We start from the raw sequence: 9399 nt of genomic DNA, 5'->3' as shown, positions 1-9399 counted from the left end.
TATTAATGTTCTATAGCTGATGCCTGAACCAAGTTCCTCATTAAAAAGGCCTTTCGGCAGAGAAATGTTAGCATGCAGGGTTTGGAACTGGTGTGAGGCTGTGTGGAGAATATGCTTTGCATCTGAAACCAGAAGGAAGGCAGATGCATTAGATTCAGAACTTGTCAGATGTTGATGATATTGTTTGATCATTGGGAAATAAGAGCTTAGAAAAGAAGGCAAAGGAATCACTTATTCTGGAGAAGAGAAAGTTGAAGTGTCACCCGAGGGGATATTCAGTTCATGAAATGCTTCCCTGTACTCCAGGTCCCTCATGTTATATTGACACTGCTGGTTTGCTTGTCTGTGTCTCAACCAGAATGAGAGGGGACAGGGGGCAGGGACTATGTCTATCAATATCTTATTCTCCTCTGTAGCTCCTGTGCTTAGCACAGAGTGGGCACCTAAGGAATGTTGAATTGAGAATGCACCATAGAATTTTAGAGCCCAAAGTAGCCTCGGAAATCACCAATTTCAATGGTTCTAAACTAATAGATGTGCTTGGCCTGGGGATTTGGGCAGTGGTGGTTGGGGGGAGAATAAGAAAAATGAGATGTATCTGGGAGGGATTTTTTTGAAATGCACCACTCCCAAACCCACCTGCCACTCTAGCCCTGACAACATATGTGGTACATCAAGACCCAATGAAAGTGAACGTTGTATTTTGGAAAGATTCACTGGTAACCCCCTCCCCAACCATGCGGAGAAACACTGCCCAATACTTACCCACCCAACTGCCCCACAATCCTTCCTGCTTCCAGGGTTCAGCTCAGTGCCTGGTGCAAAACAGGTGCCACCAGCAGTTGCTGAGTGAATGACTGTCACAAGAGAGATGTTTAGAAGAAGTAGTAATAATTTACCCAAGGCCACACACAGCCAGGTTATAAAGGATTATCATATATGCAAAACTCTTAGAACAATGGCATTTAGTAAATGCCATCCACGTGTGAGCTGTCATTAGAATTATTATTGCAGAGGAAATGCTGACCAACTTTTTTCAACACCTGCCTCTCCATTCCTAAAATCAGGGAAAAGATGAATGCATTCATTTGTGAATGAGGACATTGGTCAGGACTTTCTGTTTATAGGTGTCCTTAAATAGTGGGACCAGCCCTCAGAGGAAGCTTGGGATTCCCTTGCTCCATCCTCTGCTGAAGTATTAAAATGTGATGGGCGCTCACCTTTCAAGGTTAAGATTAATGCAGCTTTCGTGGAGCCAAAAAGTAGACTAGAGCTAAAAGCTTCCTAAGACCAGGAATCACACCACAACTCTATAATCTTCATTTGGAAATTGCATTACTACTATTGAATGCACTGAAATGGATGAAAGAAACAACAGCTCTATCTCATCTCTCCGTCTGTAGAACTGATCGTAATTACAGTTTATTTATTTGATGATAGATATAGTTTTGGTAGTATAGTGTGTCATTAAAAGCATGGATTCTGTGAGTGTACTAAATACCACTGAATTGTATGATTTAAGATGGCTAAAATGGTGAATTCATGTTATGTGGATTTACACACACACACACACACACACACACACACACACATATAAAGCGGCTGGATTCTAGAGCCAGATAGTTTGAGTTTGAATACTGGTTCTGTCACCTACAGGCTGTGTGACTTTGGGCAAGTTTCCCAACCTCTCTGTACTTCTGTTTCTTCATCTGTAAATGGGATAATAATAGCACTTACTTTCTGAGGCTGCTGTAAGGATTGAATGAGCTCATATATGCAGTACTCCTGGAGCTGTGGCATGTAGCAAATGCAATCCAAGCATGAGCTCTCGTTAGTATTAACATTGCAGATGACATTCCCACAGAGAGATGAGGCTGTTGTTAACTTTTGTTGCTTGTCTACAATGATACGCATTATTTAATAGATGAAGTGCAGATTGACAACTGAAGTTATCTTAGTTGTATGATATTGAGTCAGACTGTGCCTGTTTGTGAGAGAGAATAGTTTGTTTTCCTAGGCATCGTGTTAATATAAATGATTTCTTTTGCATTCCTGAATCGCAGAATCTCAAACACTAGAAAAGGGCTCACTGCTTACCTCAGTCTGAATAGAGAAGAAACTGACTCGCCCAAGGTTACACAACTAGCTGTGGCCTGGTCTTCTAATTGCTAGAGCAGTGCTCTGTCTGCTCATCACCATAGCTACAATAACTCAGTGCATGGAAATGCATTTTGTTTTCACATCTGTAATCTTTAAAGTGAAATACACACACACACACACACACACACACACGAATCAAGGTGCAGACAGTATTTCAATTTTGCAAGGAGTCAAAGGCATTTAATTGGAATGTACCATGTTTTCCGTTTTGAAGGGAGGTGGTTAAGACTGCATTAATGTAACAGGGTTCCTAGTTAAAAGTAACAGAAGCAAGCTCAGGCTAACTTGAACAGTCAAGGAATTTATTGGAAGGATATTGAGTAGCTTGAGAATTGAAATGGGGTTGGTGAACTATGCTCAGAAAATAACCACAACAAGAGGTCAGGGAGTGGCTGCCAAAGCCAAGGTCACCCCTCAGAATTGGTCTGGTAAGGATGCTGCCAGGCACAGCTGCCCCTGAACATGCAACGCCAAAGCCCCAGATCTTGCACAACACAGCAGCCAGTGGACTCTCATCTTTGGTGGCGCAGCTGTTCTGTGTACTCTCACCTGCTCTCATCTGTGTCTTTGCATCACTCGTCATGATTCCAAGTCCCAGAAGGAGTATCTGGTTAGCTGGGCTGGGTTAGATGTCTGAGACCAAGTGTGGTTGGCCAGTGGGGGTGTGGGACAGGGCACAGAGAGAAAGTTCCTACCTATAACCAAGGTTTACAAAGGAGGACTCCTCCCATTTGGATTCTCCCCACACAGGAAGGTATTAGAATGCTGAGTAATTGAAAAAAAAAATGAACAAAAACATGAAAAATCCATGTCAATCAGGAAAATCTAGAAATGATGCCTAGCCCAGCAGCTTGCCTTTTGCCCTCTGGAGTCAGCATCCTCTACTCTGCCTGTTCTCCCCCTACTCCCTTCCATCCCCATCACCCCCCATGCAGGAGGAAACAGATGTTCCAAGCAGGACTACAAGGTCAAACGATTCTTTTACAGCTCTGTTAACTTCAGTCACTGCAGATTCACCCCTATAACCCACGAGCATCTTCCTACTCAATTAGAATAAAATTCAACCACTTTACTGTTTTTTTATTGTGATAAATTTGCATAACATAAAATTCACCATTTTGGTCATTTTAGAGTAAACAATTCAGTGGCATTTAGTACACTTACAAGGTTGTGTGACCATCACCATTGTTTTATTTCAGAACATTCTTACTATTCCCCAAATGAAACTCCCTATCTATTAAGCAGTCACCCTCCATTCCTGCCACTCCTTAGACCCTGGAAACTGTGAATCTGCATCCTGTCTCTATGGATGTGCCTATTCTGGAAATTTCACAGAAATGAAGTGATATAATATATAACTGCCTTCCTGGAATACCTACTCCTCCCCCTGCTACAGGCCCTCCATGGCCTCATCTCAGCGTAGGATGGGGAACCAGCACCCAGTTACTCAACCCTTCCCTGACGATGCCTCAGAAAGCAGAGGGAACCGCAGAAGAGAGAGGAATCTGAAAAACCATTGGAAAGACACTAACAATCCCCTGGGAGCTGTCCACCATAGAGGGAGAACACTGAGGAAGAACAGCACTTGGAATCAATGTATGGGGTGGTTTTCCGAGGCACAGGATTGCCCAGCAGGGACTCTACGGCAAATCAGTATATTTAAGCCCAGATTATAAGACCAGAGGCCCTCCCCTCTCTCCGCCCTCCACCCCAATCCACACTCCCGGCAACTTAACCAGAAAAAGCGTAAGTTAGGGCTATGCTAACAGCCAAGATGGCTGTCTTAACTAGGGCAATGTTAACGTAACCAGGAGATGGTAAAGTAGAATAGCTTAAATTACATAGGGATGCATTTCTCTCGTACTTAACAATTCCAAAATGAGTGTTTTAGACTGGTGGGCAGCTCTGCTCCACATTGTCATCCAGGGACAAAGATTAACTGCAGAGCTGTTATCTTCAACACAGGGCTTCTAAGGTGTCTGTAGTGAGGGTTCAGTAGGCCAACTGGGATATGACACCATGCAAAGCTTGAGCTCACCTGTAGGATTAGTATATACTTTAAACCAGCAGTCAGTATCTGGTCCTGTCTCCTTCACAGCATGAACTGTGGGGTAGGAAACACGGGGAAGCATTAGGAGTGACCCTTGTAACTATCACAGCTAATACTCTACTTAATAGAACTTTTGCTTTCCATCTCCCTGATCTTGAGCCTGAATATTCCTAAAGGAGGAATGTTCCCACCAAGGAATTGGAAGCTGAGCCTGTCTTTGGCCATTTTGGAACTCACACCATTGAACCAACAGGAAGAGGAGGGATCACTATATTGGGTACCAAGAAGAAAGCGGGTTGCTGCCATGCAATAGGGCTGGGAAGACTATATTTTAAACTCAGGGGATTTCTGGGGTCACTTACCAGGACTTCCATGGACTTCCATGTCCAATAATGAAGGTCAGTGGGAAACTGACCACCCACTGCAGAGAGGAGTAGTAAGGGCTCAGCTATTTGGGGATGAAGGTTTGGATCTCAGACCTTCTCAAGATAAGGTGATAAGTGTTTGGTAGAGGATAAAGTGATCACGGAATAAAAGGAAGCAGTGATTATTTGCTCCGGCCTCATGAAAGGCTACAGAAGGGGAGACCATAGCAACCATACTTATTTTTTATGCCAATTACCTCGTCCTCCCCTCCACTTCTCCATACTATTTTATATGAAGAGTGCTGATGGTAGCCAACCTCAAAATTTAGGGTCCAGGTGAGAGTACACTTGAAATGATGTCACCAGTAATAATACAGTGGCTGATAACTTGTGTCTCCTTGTGTTTGGGATGGGATTCTCATTTAAATGAAGGGAAAAACTGGGACCTGGGTGGAAAATGGGGTGTTGTGGTTTGATTATTTTTTGTTCATGCTGCCATATCTGTTATCTACATCTGTCTTAGTTCTTTCCCCAGGCTGATCCCTATAGACTATCATCCGGACTCCCTTGCTAGTGGGCTTTCTGTCTGAGTTAGTGGATGATACGTACTTGCAGGGTATTAGAGAATGGGAGGGAAGATAGGTCAAGGCAGTTTCTCCCACGGTGCTAGCCTTGAAGCTTCCCCTCTGGTAGAAGCCAGATCTTTGTCTGACTGCAGCTCCTGAGGGAGCCCCTCCTCCACGGTTGCCACTCTCCTGTTCACTTTACTTGTCTCTTCATTATTAGGGGTGGTAATGGTTCTCTGCTGCTGTTGGTATCTGGATGCCTCACCAGCTCTGCCCACACTTCTCTAAGTCCTCCCTTGATTGAGATCTCATTAAGTGGGGTGAGCTCTGTTTCCTGCTGGACCTGACTGATGTAGTGTCCTTTTCCTCCCCAAACTCCTGAGCTCCTCAAGAATGGGACTATTGTCCCAGTCATCTCTATATGCAAAGGTTATCTGGTCATAACATGTGAAATGATTCAATCACAACAGTGCTGAAGGTCTTTTCCCATGAATCTTGCAAAGCCAGAAGAGAGAACAAAGTTAACTAGCAGCATGCTAGTTAATTTCTTAATTTCTAACTATTTCTAGAAAAACAACCAGGATTCTTTCCATATTAACTCTTCCTTAAGGTCCCAGTAACTTCAGGTATGGCCCCAGTGTTCCAACACAATATCTGTCAGGGACCTAGATAATGCTTTTTCAAATTAGGAAGTTGATTAAACTGCATTTCCAAATGCATTATTTTTAAAAGGCTATGTATCCAGGAAGCCAGGTATGTGAAAACTTTCACACATAATTGCAAGTGCAGTGTATAAAACAATTTGCTCAAACCTTCAGGCTTCTAAGGTGCTTAATGCCTTTTATTAAGTGACTCTGCTTCACTAAATAACCATCCCCGGACTTCTTCCTTTAGGCCCTGTTGCTACAGATAAACTAATCTGTGCTTTGGAGTTGCCTAATATATCACCACTTCCAACTGATTGAAGGTGGTCAGGACTGGGAATGCAGACATGAGGGCATGATGCCAAGCTAAATTTATAATCCATGGGTCAGATCTGGGGAGGGAGAGAAGGCAGAGGAGGGTGATCTGGGAAGACTTATGTCAAAGAGTTTGGGTAGAAGAGATCAGAATCTGAACAAGGGGTCCAAGGCCAACAAGGGGCATCAGCAAGAATGATGAAAGAAAGAAAGCAGGGCCACTTTGTAAGGTTCTTTTCCAGATTACTATCCTCTGCCCCCAACTGTTCTCAGAGTATAGGAGTAAGTGGCTGAAGTATAGAGGGCTAGCAGGGTAGGTGGAGATCAGGGTAACTCCTAGTACAGGCCAAAGATGAAGGATTTCTGTTTGCATTTCTAGTCTTAGCTTTCTTTTGTTGGGTTAAACTGGACAGTCCTACTATCCTTAGTGCTTACTGGTAAAAGACAATATATTTAAATTTTCATGAGTGTATTTACCCTTCAGAAAGACTCATAGGATGTGAGAACTGGCAGAATTCTTTTTTTTTTTTTTTTTACATTTTTATTAGACTTTTATTTAGCCTCATTATTAGAATATAAGGGAGATCACAGATTTGATGTATGAAACTATTTTTAAATTCACACTTAAATACATTACGATTAAAATGAATTCTCTTGAACCACCCAGTCATTTCGCTATCTTTTGCTGAGTAGATAATCTGTGCCAGTCATTGTGAAAAAGTCTTCATTTTAAGAAAAAAATTTAGTTAACAAAAAATTTAACAAGTTTAACTTAGCAAAATACACTCAAAAGGAAATCACAGTACAAATAAAGTTTTAAGTCAAGGCCTCACCAATTCCTCCAGTATTGGTATTGTGTCTCAATTTTCAAAACTTACTTTTAAAAAGCTTCAACTTAACCTAAAGGATCATAAATGAAAATATAAATTAGAATGAACAAACATGAGAAACATTTATTTGAATCTGGGAGCTGGTGCCTTTGAGTTTTCCAAAAAAGCACATCTCCCCAGTGTGTTCACTGTGATGTGTAAAAGGTCCACGTGTAACATACTGAAAGTCAGCTAACTTCTCTCTGAAGTATACTAACAAAATGTTAATTAAGAAAAGCTGAAAATAGTTTTAGTTTACTCAATAACGCATGCTAGAAAAAAATTTTGCATGAGAAAACACTGAAGAGGTATATATGTAGAGAGAGACAGGGTCTCACTCTGTTGCCCAGGCTGGAGTGCAGTGGTGCATCTTGGTTCACTGCAACCTCCGCCTCCTGGGTTCAAGTGATTCTTGTGCCTCAGCCTCCCGAGTAGCTGGGATTACAGGAGCCTGCCACCTCACCTGGCTAATTTTTGTATTTTTAGTAGAGAAGGGGTTTCACCATGCTGGCCAGGCTGGTTGTGAATTCCTGGCCTCAAGTGATCCACCCGCCTCGGCCTCCCGAAGTGCTGGGATTACAGGCCTGAGCCACCGCGCCTGGCCTAAAGAGGTAATTTTAAAATCCAGATTTCACAAACTCATGGTGCAAAATGGGTCCCACAGCTTCCTCCATTATGACTGCTCTTCACTGCTTGTTGGCGGCCTGTGAGAATTTGATTGAAATAACTCAAATGCTGCTAACAAAACAAGTGCTATTCACCCATGCTGTTCTGCCTGCTGTGGCCAGCCCCATCACAGCCGCTCACTGACTGGCTTTCCAGACAACTGTAGTTGGTCACGCCCATGCCTCGCATCCCCTGACTGCTGAAGGCCCCGTTGCTGGCCCCTGTTGTCAAATTCAGGAATAGTTCTATGTATCTGTGCCGCATGCTGACCCTGTCTCTGGAGGTAGCTGCTACTGCTTCTTCCTGAGTAGCAAACTCAACATCTGCTTTGCCCCTCACTTTTCCATCTGGGCCCATCTCAATGTGGACTCTCACCGGGTTGGGAGGAGAGAAGAGGTTGTAAATGTCTCTCTTGGTCGCTTTGTATGGCAGCCCCTCGTGCAGAGGCAGTGGCCGGTGGTGCTCTGCCCTGTGACCTCACTGTCGCTGTATTTGTGGTCATACATTCCGGAGAGACAGTAGCTGAGGTTCCCCCACTCGGTGCACCTCGGTGGTGCAGAGGCCGCCGTGCTCCTCGTGGCTCGGTATCCTGCGCCTGCCTGCTTCACGATGCCTGGGTAGCTCCCGGCGGCCCCGGGCTGGTCACAGGGGTCTGGGGCTGCACGGATATGAGCCTCAGGGGGACCTGAGTCCGACCTAACTTCCTCCTGGCCGCTCTTGAACACTTCCATGTCCCTGTGCCTTGTCCTCTCCTTGGGCGTTCCAAGAGCCTTCTCAGCTAACTCCTGCGAGGCCAACTCCTGCGATTTCCAACCCTGAGAAGAACTGAACGATTTCTTCTTTGTGCATCCAGAGGCGAGTGCTCTGGAAGCCCTAGTTGCGGGAAGCCCTACTTGGCGCTGCTGGCACTGTTGGGACTGCGGTGTTTCCTTCAACACCCAACCCACCTCGGTTCTGTGGGACTTGAACACCGCAATGCGACAGTGTCCCATGCTTTCTCGGTCTTTTTCCAGGGCCATTTTTACGTCATCTCCTGATCCAAGTTCAACAAAAGCCTCACCACTCTGCCCACCCCTCTCTGGTGTGGATGAAATTCGCCTGCAGCCCAGCATGGTGCAGTTGGAGAGGACGTCCTGCGCATCCTCAACAGAGCAGGGCCAGGGCGGGCCACGCAGCCTGACCACAAAGCCCTCCCCTCCCTCAGGGCTCAGCAGCATGGACTCTTGATGGGGTAGGTGTCAGGTGAGTGGGGTGTGGCTTTTTTTGTGGCACAGAGTCGGGCAGAACTGGTTTCTGTTGCTATCAAGCAAGCGTGGCTGGCAGCCGAGGGCCCCCAAATTCCACCGAAGCGCGACCACGCAGAGGGCTCCAGGGAATGTCCAGGTGCCTCTTTTTGTTCTCAACCTGCATCAGAAGTCCACGTGGACTGGGACGGATGCCTTCCCTGAGGTCTGAAGGCCCCGGCCTGATGCAGGTGTTTGGCTGAAAGCAGGGAACCCAGGCCCTTGGACCAGGTGACCATGTTCTCACGGCCTCCTCCCAGCACTCCAGCAGCCTCAGAAGTTATCCGTATTACTTTTATGTATGAAAAATGGAGGCCCAGAGAGATTGTTACTGTTAGAACTGTTTGTGGTATAGACAGAAAACTAAATTCCAACAATAAAGGGAATTGATTGGTTCACATAACTGAAGCGTATAGAGGTCTATTAGCTTCAGGTGTTGTTTGAACCAGTTGTTCACTGCCCAGCAGTATAACCAACATTC

General features: G+C 45.0%; 1 pseudogene; it reads right to left on the bottom strand.

The window, feature by feature from the left end:
• Nucleotides 1-7722: 7722 nt before the first annotated feature.
• Nucleotides 7723-8852, bottom strand: LOC112626164 (annotated as a pseudogene).
• Nucleotides 8853-9399: the final 547 nt, after the last annotated feature.

Source organism: Theropithecus gelada, chromosome 1 (genome assembly GCF_003255815.1).
Source record: "Theropithecus gelada isolate Dixy chromosome 1, Tgel_1.0, whole genome shotgun sequence".
NCBI classification, from domain to species: domain Eukaryota; kingdom Metazoa; phylum Chordata; class Mammalia; order Primates; family Cercopithecidae; genus Theropithecus; species Theropithecus gelada.
This window is presented reverse-complemented; position numbering and strand designations above follow the sequence as displayed.